The following is an 11,650-nucleotide window of genomic DNA, read 5'->3' on the forward strand; positions in this document are numbered from 1 at the left end:
GCATGTTCTTTCTATGTATTTGAGATACAGCGTCAACTATGAGAGATATAGGGGGGATTATCGAATGGCATCCCTTTTTTATTTCTTGAAAATCTTATTTGGAATCGATCGATCGTAACTTGCCAACTTAGGCTTGATTCCATAATGATCATGATCACTTTCCTCAATTCCTTACAACTCAATAATCCTTTCGCGATAAAATATAGTCGTCGTGTATCAGGAAGTTCTTACGCCTAATTTTACTGTTCATGAAATCAGATTTACTCAGTTATAAAACATTTTCATAATGTATTTTGTGGAATAATTTGAATTTTTATGGACTATTAACATTTTATGGATGCTTTCCCCTTGTTTAGGCGTGATATTTGAAACATTTGAATCTAGCATCTCTCATAAAAAGGGTTTGCACTTATGCCCTGTGCTAACAGTTCTTTGAAACAATTTTGCTAAAGCTGAGATAAGTTGCCACATTTACGCCTTTCTTCGATAGAGGTAGTGGCACAGCAAAGCCTTTTCTTGTAATAAAAGGAAGACGCAACAGTCCTTTGTTGAAAACTTATCTTTATAATAACATGTACGGTAAAAGGTTGCTGAAGCATTTTGTACCTCATACTTTTAATTGTATGCCAAAGGCTTTATGTAATCTCAAATCTTTGGCCGACATTAAAATAAAAGTGAAAGATTGGTTAATAAGTGATATTGCAAACTTGTAATTTCTTTATTTTAATCTGAAATGTACAAAATATATTAAATTATTATAGTTTTGTTAAGCCCCTAAATTTGAAGTTGAAATTTGTAGTATAAATGCTATGCTCTCAATGTGCCACATGTTGTATTGAATAACTGGAACCTTCTGACAAGCCATATGGCTTAGAAGGACCAAGTTTGTATATACAACTTAAGACATTAAATATGTTTATAGCCCCTAAAAAAATATAGGACCGTTGTGTGGGGCAGCATTCAATTAATTTTTAAGAGCAATCAAAGATCGCTGCCCTATACCCGCCCTCTCACGGGAAACCTCCCCCATCTTCCACCGTCCTTGGCTATGGGAGGCCGATCCCAAAATATCGATCCCGAAATATATTTCACAAGTGTACTCATTTTAGTTTCGCAATTTTCGCCTTTGTATTAGTAAATTGAATCAATTCTGGAAAAATAAAATACAATATTCTTTTGAATTAACGTAAGGTAAATTTAAAATGAAATTAATCTCTCTCAGAATGAATAATTACTCGCCTGCTCAACGCGCAGACAAGCAGTTAGTAGTACTCATATATGTTTTCCTCTACCGTTTTTCACTTTCTTCTTTGAGGGTAACCAATATTTTCCATTCTAGTCTAACAAAAGACAGTAACGTTGCTAAGAATTATTTCGGTCCTTTAAATATTGAAAGTACTTTTTTGCTTGCCTTCGCAATATTGGGGAATTCTGGTCCCCTTATTGTAGGTTAATTCAATGAAACTTCCTGTCAAACTCTTGGAGAAAGTAATGGCTACTAATTCAATTCGTAGTAATGCATTAGCAGTAGGCTATGCACCCTTATTAAAAGCGATGCGAAAATTTATTGCATATGTTCTCCCTTTTCCGTCTTTGAGTTTCGTTTCACTCCGGCTATATATCGTCTCGAGAAGTCCATGTCCTGTCAGGAGTTCTGTTTCGAATTTCTCCTTTCCCTAGTCATCCAGTGTCGTTTATCTTCCGTGATACATTCCCTAAGGTTCTTGATCAGTGAATGCGCCTCAGCCAACTCAACCCGTTACTTCACTCTAACGATAACGTATTCCGTGACTTGGCTTTAAGTATTCCCCGCCTATTTGTTCTCAATCTTTTAAAATGCTACATTCCCTATCTGTCTTGTCATTGACCTCCTCCTTCACTATGAATACTCCAACTCCCTCCTACCATTTGCAGGTCGAGTCGTGTAACCCTCACTATTCATCGCCTCCAATGAGATCCGAAGTGATGAGACTAATGGAATAGTGCTGTTTGATGTCAACCACTCGGTTAAGTCTGAGGGTTATCAAATGAGAGTTCCAAGTGTCACCATCAAGCATTTCCAATCCTCCCTTACTCCTGCCAGCCAGTCGCTAACACTATCGTATTTTTTGCTCGCGATTCTAATTTTTACCTATTTTTCTAATAGTAATGTAAATGAGTAGATGCTTGATAATTTTCTTTGCACTTTTTACTGACTTTAATGAAAATGTGAAAATATTGCCTTATTAAAATCAAAAAAGTGATGATGGAGTTCTTTGATGATTTGAACTGTTGAAATTTATGATTAATTTTTAATCTATTTAATTTAAACAAGCATATTACAGACATATAATGTGCGTATGAAATTATATATTTTCAAATGTTTTGGTTCCCGATGCTTTATAATAGTTCAAGAAATGCTTCGGAAGACAGGATATGTTAAGGTACATGATCCAATGTAGTAACGAGTGTTATTTATTATGCTTATTGTGGAATTGTTATTGGATTATTCGTTTAGACGATAAAACTACATAAACTCGGTTGCCTTGCTTATATTTTTTTTACAAACAATGACAATCATACTCTGGCAATCGAATGCTTCACTAACTTTTTAGACCCTCTTTTCTCTCACGTTCTATTTTTCAAGCCTTACCTCGGCTTCAATTCCGGCATCCGATAAAAAAAAATTTCGCTACTCTGTAGTTTTCTCACACTTAGGCCGAACACCGCCCTCTTTTCTCTGCGCCTTCGGCCCTGTTTCTCTATTCGTTGACACGTCCCATTTGACCTCCGAGAGAAAAAATCGTGTATCGCGTCTTAAGACCTGTATCGGCTCATCTCTACTCTTTTCCCCACAGCAAAGACTTTGACAATTGGATACCTCGAGGCATGAGAGAGTTACGAGGAAAAAAGAGACTCTTCTTATAGCAAAGTGAGAATTTCTATCAATAAGTGCAGCAGGACTCATTACTATGTCATTTTTTACTGTTGTCAGTGACATATTTGCCGCATGAAACGTCGGTTCATTATTTCCATACATTAAAGGATGTGTATGAAAAATATTAATGACTTTAATACGGTGTCACGTCAAGCAAATGGTTTTCTTGCCATACTTGCATGATAACAGCTTGTACCTTTCCACGAATTTTAATTTCACAAATAGATTCTGTGTAATGCTTTTAATTTAAAACTAATACCTAAAAATTTACGAAGGGAAAAACGTACCATTAATTTTTTAAATTTTCTTTTTTTTCGCATTAATTAATAAAACATAAATTCATGCATATTAATCGTCTTGTACCCATCATTCTTTTTAAACTTATAACATCTGTAGCAAAGGATTCGCCAATTTTCACATACTTGGGAGACTTTTGGACTGTAGTACGTACATTCTAATCCGTGCATTTCCTTATTTTTATGCTTTTATCATTAAATTTCTCTTACTCTACGTACAACGCCTGAGAAACTTTGAGCTGAATAAAAAAACTCAAAACTTATTTTTTGGTGCCATTTTCTCTTGCGAACAACAAATGATTATTTTTGTTCCTTAAAATTAATAGATTATATCAAGTAATAAAAAAATCCTCATTGCCACCAATCCCATACGATAATATTCGATCTACGCATTTTTTTCCCATCCTCGCTCACTCTCTTATCTTTATTTTTTGTCTGAGCACCCCATCTTTTCCTCAAAGGCAAACTTTGTCTATCCTAGCTGGGCTTACATTCCTCTGCTACCCGTCTCGCTGGCATATATCCATGGGCTACATTGAGTGCATCTATCGGAGTGGAAGTCAATGTCCGGGAAGTTGTATCCAGATGCCAATTCAATGGCACTCTCTTCCACCCCGTTTCCTCTGCAAGCCAAATAAACCACCCCACATACTCTCAATCCCTCCCAACGGACGGCCCTTTCTGCGATGGACTCCGTTGCAACCATTCTGCCCGCGATAGCCGTGTGACTGCGGTGATACAGGCCCTCTTCCTCTGTCAGCTCCGCTGCTTCGACCGCTTATACATTCGCTTAATTTCCTCTCTTTGTGAAACTACAACCCTTTGGACCAATCTTTCTCCAAACAAACTCCGCGTCTATCCACGCACATTCTGCATTTTTATTATTACCCGAATTTGCAACATTTTTGTGCTTGGCCTCATTTTTTTCCTCATTTACTTGCTCATCTCATAGGGAAAATAAAATAGTCTTGCTCCCACATACCTATTATATCTAGAAGAATGATCAATTAAAACCTCATATGAGTAGGTTGCAAAAATTTTAGATTACATTTACTATTTTCACAACATGTCACTAATGCCTAATGTCCAACCGGCTCCTAAATTATCCTATAATCATCTTTCCTTGAAAAAACGATTTACTGTGTTTTATTGTAAAGATTTGGATATAATTTACTCACGTAGTTTTACAAAATGCCACCAAAGCATAACCAACCGGCGTCTATTTTTTCATTTAATCATATGTTCTTGACCACTTGACTCGATGTGTTGTAGCTCCTGAGTTTTGTTTATCTAGTGATGTTCATTTTCTTAGATTTATTTTGTACAGCATACTTTTCTAATGCACGCAATGATGGAAAACGTGGGATTAAAAAAATATTAATTTCTAATATTGGAGCGTATTTTTTATTATTAGAATTTATTATTCCTGAAAATCGTAAAAACCTCGATGAAAGAAAACTGGTCATGTTTCCACACCTTAGTCATTTCTTGCATATTCCGTCCAGAAATAGAGTTATATCAATTTTTGCCGTGATCTTACTAATTCTTCCGTTTTACTGTCATTTCCCATGACTCATCTATCGCCTCTGCCGCCTCTAGTATTCTTCTTGCTTCTTTAAACTATTAAATTTCCTTCCTTCTAGCAGGTAGTTGATACCTGACCACCAATCCCAGGCCTATAGACTTCAGAAATTGGCACCCCTCCGCGACCAACTTTGTCTTATTTCCTGCCCTCTCTTCTCATATTTTCCCTTTTGTGTCATCTCAGGTTTTGTTAATGGTGAATCAAAAATCCAGTACTCTTTCTCAAAATTTAATTTGCTCTCGACTAGTTTTGACAGCTATAGCGTTATTTATCAAGGTAAACAGAAGGAGCAAGTACCATGGGCATACCCAGAATCAAAACTGGGGAGGGGGGAGGGCAAAACTAGCTGTGGTCGTTCAAATTATAACTTATTTGCACAAAAAAGGTTAGGTTAAAATATATTTTCTATATGTTCATGAATGCTTCGAAAAAGGCTTTAGAAATACATCATGAGATCATATAATGGGAGGAGGAAATTCGTAGAAATAATATAGTAGTGGTACATTTTATCTTTGCAGTAACCATAGTTTATATATAGATAGATTGCCTTATTTATCTTATTTCTCAAATTACAGGAGGCGTATTAAATACAGGAATTCGTTTTTGCTTTAATGAATTTGCTTCTAAGTTACTTTTACATATCCTTACAGTCTAATATGAGGGCGGCGATCCAACGCTTGCCATCTCTATTTGATTTATTTTTCCCATTCATTTAAATGCTTCATTGCTGTCAGTAAATAATATTTGTCGCACATTCATATTTTAATCCATGAATTTGGTACTGTAATAACTATGCATCCATAATTTTAGTGCACGGTCTGCATATTTTTCCTTCATCCCCTATTTCGTGCAAAATTAATTATGGGTTTATTGCAAATTGTTACTGGAATGAGATGATTACCCTGTTGGAGAAAACGCACCGTGCATACGCACAAATTTGCATTCACTAGGTTCTTCTTGTAATTTGATAGACCATTGAAACGAACAGCTCTCTCCGCGTAGAATCCAATTTTTGAGCTAAATTTCCTGTTCTTCGTAGACTCCAAAGGATTATCCCCATAGCCTTTGTCGAAAGTGATGACAAAGAACCCACCCCTTCCTCTCGTTGCGACGCAACGCGTTGTCCTACATTTCTCATTTATCCACTTCTTCCTGCATCATTCACCAATTTTCTTTTATGCGTAGTGCTTCCCACCCATGAAAGCAGCAAAGAAATTGGGTGTAATCTTCGCCGTTCTGAAAATGAAGCAAGTGGGAAACAAAACACATTCTGAGGATGAGAAAGAGAAAAAAATATAAGATATGGAGATGAGAAAATGCAGTCAAGGGGAGAAAGAGAAAGAATAGGTTAAAGATTAGGAATAAACGAAGAGAGTATATTGTCGTATTTGTTAAAAGAGAATTTATGACTCGACTGTCCTTTTTTTCAATTTTATTGTCTAAAGGCTTGTTTACACGGTACATTAACATGTACGAGTTAATGTCTAGATGTAGGAACGCGAAAATGAACGCCAAAATGCACCGTGTAACCACCCAACTTGTGCGAATACTTGCACAGAAAATAGAACCAGTTATAATTTGAACTCCGTTCCGGTCCACGAAAATCATTCATACAAACAGACATTAACTCTTACGTGTTAATTTATCGTGTAAACAGGCCTTAACAATCACATACATCTATGCCCTGGACATATATCCACCCAGGTGGGGTTCGAACCCGCGACCAATAGCTTGGCAGACGGGGACATTACCCCGGTGCCACCGAGGCCGGCAGAGGAAGGAGATGGAAAGGAGAAAGAAACTGAATGGATGAGGGAAAGAAAGAACCGAGAAGAAAGAGAAGAGGGAAGGACACGTAATGGAAGGGATGGGAAGAATTAAAGAAGAGACTCGTCTGCTTTTTCCCTTTTTCTTATTACCTCTCAGACTCAATATTGCCGTTCCTGATGGCTTCAGCCGCCCCTCCCCCCACCCTCTTCACCTCTTTCCTTCAATCCCTGCGTCGACCGCTCGTAAGAGCTTTTTTCATTCCTTAGTCTTCGTCCAAGCTCCACATATTCAGGAAGTTAAAGAATGAGAGAGTCATGTTGAGTCCACAAATTTGCAGTTTTCAACTCCCTGCGTTTCTTTAATGATTCCATAACATCAATTGTTCTCTCCTGTCCATCTTTTGTCTTTTCCCTGCTGTTTTGTTTATTGGCAAAAAAATATATACCTACCAAATATTTTTGCGGTGTTTAGTAATGTTCAGACCATTAACGCCTAATCTTAATACACCTCGTAATTTGGCATATTTTTTTCTACACCTTTTGTCGTAAAGAATATGGATTGAAAAAGAAAATGTTTAGAGAGAAGTAAGTTTTTCCTAATTCTACCCTTAAATTTGTTCTTCGTGTTCATTTCTTTTTTCTTGCTAATTTTGCTCCTGTCCCCGCTTTCTCATCTCATTTTTGTATCCAGATCATATGCAGTTGAATTCAAAGTATTGAAAGAAGTCTCACGGCAAAGTTCTGCTGTGAGATGATTTACTATCCCTAAAATATCGCGTAATTAAAATTCGTAGAGCTCATTATAATACAGGTCTCATATCTGACTATCGCTAAGTATTATAATCCGTAATAAAAACATGCATGATAGCTATCACTAAAATGTTATTATCGCATAGATAAAAGCCCTATTTCCGTTTCAATCAGAATGTTATTTGTACATTTTGCCGAGTTCATTTTTAAATATAACATTGAAAAATTTTCAGGAGGTTTTGAAGACATATCAAGTGACGACAAGCCTGGTCATATCAGTTCCTTGCCAGCGTTAATTTAATCGTGCGTTATCACCTGGTTTAATCATTTATTTGGTGTTTAAATTTATATAAATACAATTCATTCCTCAACAATAGCCATTTTCATTTCTTTTTACGTATGCTAAAATCAGGTGGCTTAGTAAGAGTTTCAAAATTTTGGCATACTGTATGAAATTTACTGCGGGTATCTAAAATCTTGATTTGGCATTATAGCAGACATGATTGCTATTATCTCGTGATGGCCAGACTAATGTTTTAATGTTACATATATGTTTTATACCATAGCCAAAAAAAATGTCTATTTAGTGCGCCGAAGAAACACCTTATTATATTTTCTGCGATGATGCATAGGAAAACGTGGACGACTACCAGAGAGTTTAATCAATGTACCTTCGCTGATCTATCAGAGATCAGTACACTGGTGTTAGAAACCTTAACGCGACTATCCGCCTAAATTGCGTTTATTCTTTTGCCAGCACTGAAATATTCATTGGGACCCATGGTGAAATGGGCATCATGATCCGTGTATAACGGCTCATGACGACAAACATATGATGAGCCTTTTATTATGCTGATGAGAACCATCTTTGCATAATGGGTTGCGGAAAATGGAACGCAGCATGAAATGAGGGTGAGTGGGTATACTCCTCATTCCCTTCCTGGCCACATTCGCGTCTTCTTTTTACTACCTAAACCTTTCCTCTCCCTTATATCCATTCTGTTAATGCTTCTTTCTCCTCTGTCTTCACCTTTGTGTATGTCATTCAAGTGAATGTTAACACCCCCTCCAAGAGTCCAGGAAGAGTGAATTGGGGACATTAAGATAGCCAAAAAGGAAAATAGAAATTCTTACCTTCATCTTGGTCTAGTTCCTTCATCTTGCCTCTACATGTAACATCTACTTCCTGCCAAACCCTTTCCTTCTTCACTAGTGGGTCTTCAACTTTGCTTCCCGATTATAGTTGAGAACACCTCTCCTGGAGGTTACATTTACAGCTGGATTCCCAATGATCATATGTGTTAGCTTTGCAACAACTCCCAGCGCAGATGCAATCGGAATTGTTCATGAACAAAACGCGATACTGCCGATAACGAAAGAGCCAACTTTGAAGGCTCACATACCTAGTCTATGTCTTCATGCTCTCAGTCAGTTCAGCTTACGCTAGGCATGAACATCAGTCACTACTTTTTCCACGCCTTTCTATTTTTTCATAATAATTTCAATGAACCTATGGTTAGTAATGCTTTTATAGAATTAAAAATTGTTCTGCGATAGGTATATAGGCAATTTTTGAAAGCTGTGGTTAAGATACATGCTGGAGAAATTAAGTAATTGCGATCATAACGTTAATTTTTCTGGGTTTGAATTCATTTAACAGAAAATTGTAGAATTCTCCTTGATAATATTATAAGCCAATTGATAAGTAAATTATTCACACAAACTTGCAGTCATAAAAGGTCTATTATGCTAATCTACACTGATACTACCGATTTACTGAACTAGCTCTAATTTACTTACTTTATTATTATCCGTTTTCATGAATGTATTTTTATAAATAACAGTAGAGTTCATGAAGTTTTTCCAGCATAATAACAAGTAAACATGTCCTAATCATTGTAAAATGTTCCCAGTGTTCCACATCAGTTCATGTTCTAGCTTCATGGGCACATTGTCTTTATAGAGAGGATATAGATAAAACCATAGCTTATGTGTAGTATGTACGTGGGGATCCTCTTGCATCCTGGTGATTGATCACCCCCTGCCAAACACCCTAGAGGTGTGGCTCGCAGGGTATTATGTAAATATAGCTCCCCTCCCCAACTCTTGCTAACTATTCTTAACTTTTCTCCCCCTCCTACAGTCTCTCCCAACCCTCCATCCATTTCATTTTGGTCCAATTTTCCCCTATTTCCATTTACCCCACCTCTTTCACCCTCCCTATCTCTCCTCATCCCGGACAACGATTCTTGTGTAAATCATGTCACCTATTTTCTTTTTTAATTATTCCCGATGACAGTATGGGAAAACACGCCACTTAAATGAATTTATGCAAACTGTTTGGAAAATGAAATTTCGAAAAGAAAGGAAAGTAAAATGTTCTCCCGGAGTGTGGGGATATATATATATAGACTGTTTCACATTTTGCGTGTTTTTGGTGGTAGGAAATTATTTAGTGCGTTCGCTGTCGAGCATGTTTTGAAATATACCGTTTGGTTATCTTGTTTGATATAGTGCATTTGCTTTATTTTAGTTTAGATAAATCAAATCTAAAAAGAGGTGAGCAAATATGACGTTTATTTGAAAATTATTCCTTGTGATTTAGCGTTGAGTAAAGCTGGGATTTACTTTTCGGTTACAATGTTTGTAGCTCAAAATAATTTCTTCCTTTTTTTTTGAAAAACTGGATTTATTTGGTGTCCATTTTTAGGATAGCTATTAAATTATATCATGACTGGAACTGGTAATCAATTATCTGGGGGCTGTTTGTCAAGAGTCAAGTTAGGTAAATGTTCGACTGTATTCTTCGTAGCAGGACTCGAGAAATATTACCTAGTGAAGTGATTTAAACCGATGAAAAAATATGTTTTAATATGTTTTGAAATATTTACGACTGCTATCAGAAAAAAGTAATTGAAATGATCAAGGTTTTTCGTTGAAGCATTAGCTGCTTTGCAGTTATGAACTCTCATGGCTAGCGATTTCAGGGGCACAGCCAAAAATTAAAGCTAGGGGGGGGTTTTAGGTGCAACTAATACTTTGGGGTGTTGCATACCCGCCAGGGTAAGTGAGAGTTGCGGGAGCCCTCCTCCAGAAAATTTTTAAGATTAATGGTTCTAAATAGCGAGTTTTACGGTTTTCTGAGGGAAATTTGATTAATCCCAAGACTTTTATATAAGCAATACCAATCCATTAAGTAAAATGGATTAAATTTAAACATTTCTCTGAGCTCTGGGGGGTTTAACCCCCAAAACTCCCCCTCGCTGCGCCACTGAGCGATTTCGTTTTTTTATTGATATAAGGTAAACTTCAGAATATCTATTAAAATATTTTTTTCTCTGAATTCTGATTCAAGCACTATTGTGAGATGGCCCATGCCTCACATTGTCGTCACCGGAGTGATGCTAGCCCTGTCTGGAAGCCCAACCGGAACTCACTGACGCGCGGTGGTTGCTGTCGAGATTGCACTGAAAACATTGGTATGGGCTGCTAACAACAAGTGTTCACTTGTTTTCGTTGGTGCTGAGGGAGGAGAGGTTAGCAAATTACTTATACACATTCCAGGCGTTATAAACCATTATATATTTTTTTACAGTGAGAAGTGGCCCGCAAATAAAATGCAGTCCTGCGGACCAGCCGACCTTACCCATGGCATCATCAGTACACGCTGCATCCGACGATAATGAGTTTCCGTGATGGTATCTCGAAATGAAGATGCCTTGAAAGCGAGATCGGCTCTCTGTGATCTTGAATCTTGATTCTGATGAATGGACGTGTGGACCATCTTCCGCATGTTGATTTGGAATTAGTAAAAAAAACTATTTTTTTACCTTCATTCACAAATTGTTAAAACACAAAGCTGCGATGTTCATGAATAACATAAGTGAAATAAATTTGTTACGATTAACTCTGTTCATAAAAACTGAAAACATTACTCTTGAGCAAGGGCTTATGCTGCTTATTAATTTGTGTTTAGCATACAATTTTAATTTGATGCTATGGTGTTTTAAGTACTATTTCATGAATAAATTTTGTATTTTAAATGTGTTACTTATGCAGATAAATTTATTACGATTGTTTCCTGGTTCCACTGCACCTTTTCTCCCCAGCTTAGGGAGGCTCGACGACATCTCATGGTACTGGTACACTACCTATGTCCGGCGGGCTGAAGAACTCGGTAGTGTATGAGCTAGATGCGGATACAAATGGGGTGCGCAGGGAGCGCACCACCCTCCCTCGCGGTGCTACCCGCATTTCCGAACATTGCAGAACCACAATTGAAACTTTTTTGTATCATAAGATAGCCCTGTCTTGTATTTGCGTATAATCAGTT

At 37.1% G+C, this 11,650-nt stretch overlaps 1 long non-coding RNA gene across 2 annotated transcripts in view; it reads left to right on the top strand.

Moving 5' to 3' along the window:
• The window catches only part of LOC124165663, a 188,607-nt gene extending 177,325 nt beyond the window's left edge, over positions 1–11,282 (top strand). For both annotated transcript variants that reach the window (XR_006866280.1, XR_006866281.1), the window contains 2 exons: positions 10,673–10,796; positions 10,913–11,282. This is a non-coding gene — a long non-coding RNA (uncharacterized LOC124165663). The remainder of the gene's footprint in view (positions 1–10,672; positions 10,797–10,912) is intronic.
• The last annotated feature ends 368 nt before the right edge of the window (positions 11,283–11,650 follow it).

The sequence above is a fragment of the Ischnura elegans genome, chromosome 9 (assembly GCF_921293095.1).
Source record: "Ischnura elegans chromosome 9, ioIscEleg1.1, whole genome shotgun sequence".
In the NCBI taxonomy this organism is placed as follows: domain Eukaryota; kingdom Metazoa; phylum Arthropoda; class Insecta; order Odonata; family Coenagrionidae; genus Ischnura; species Ischnura elegans.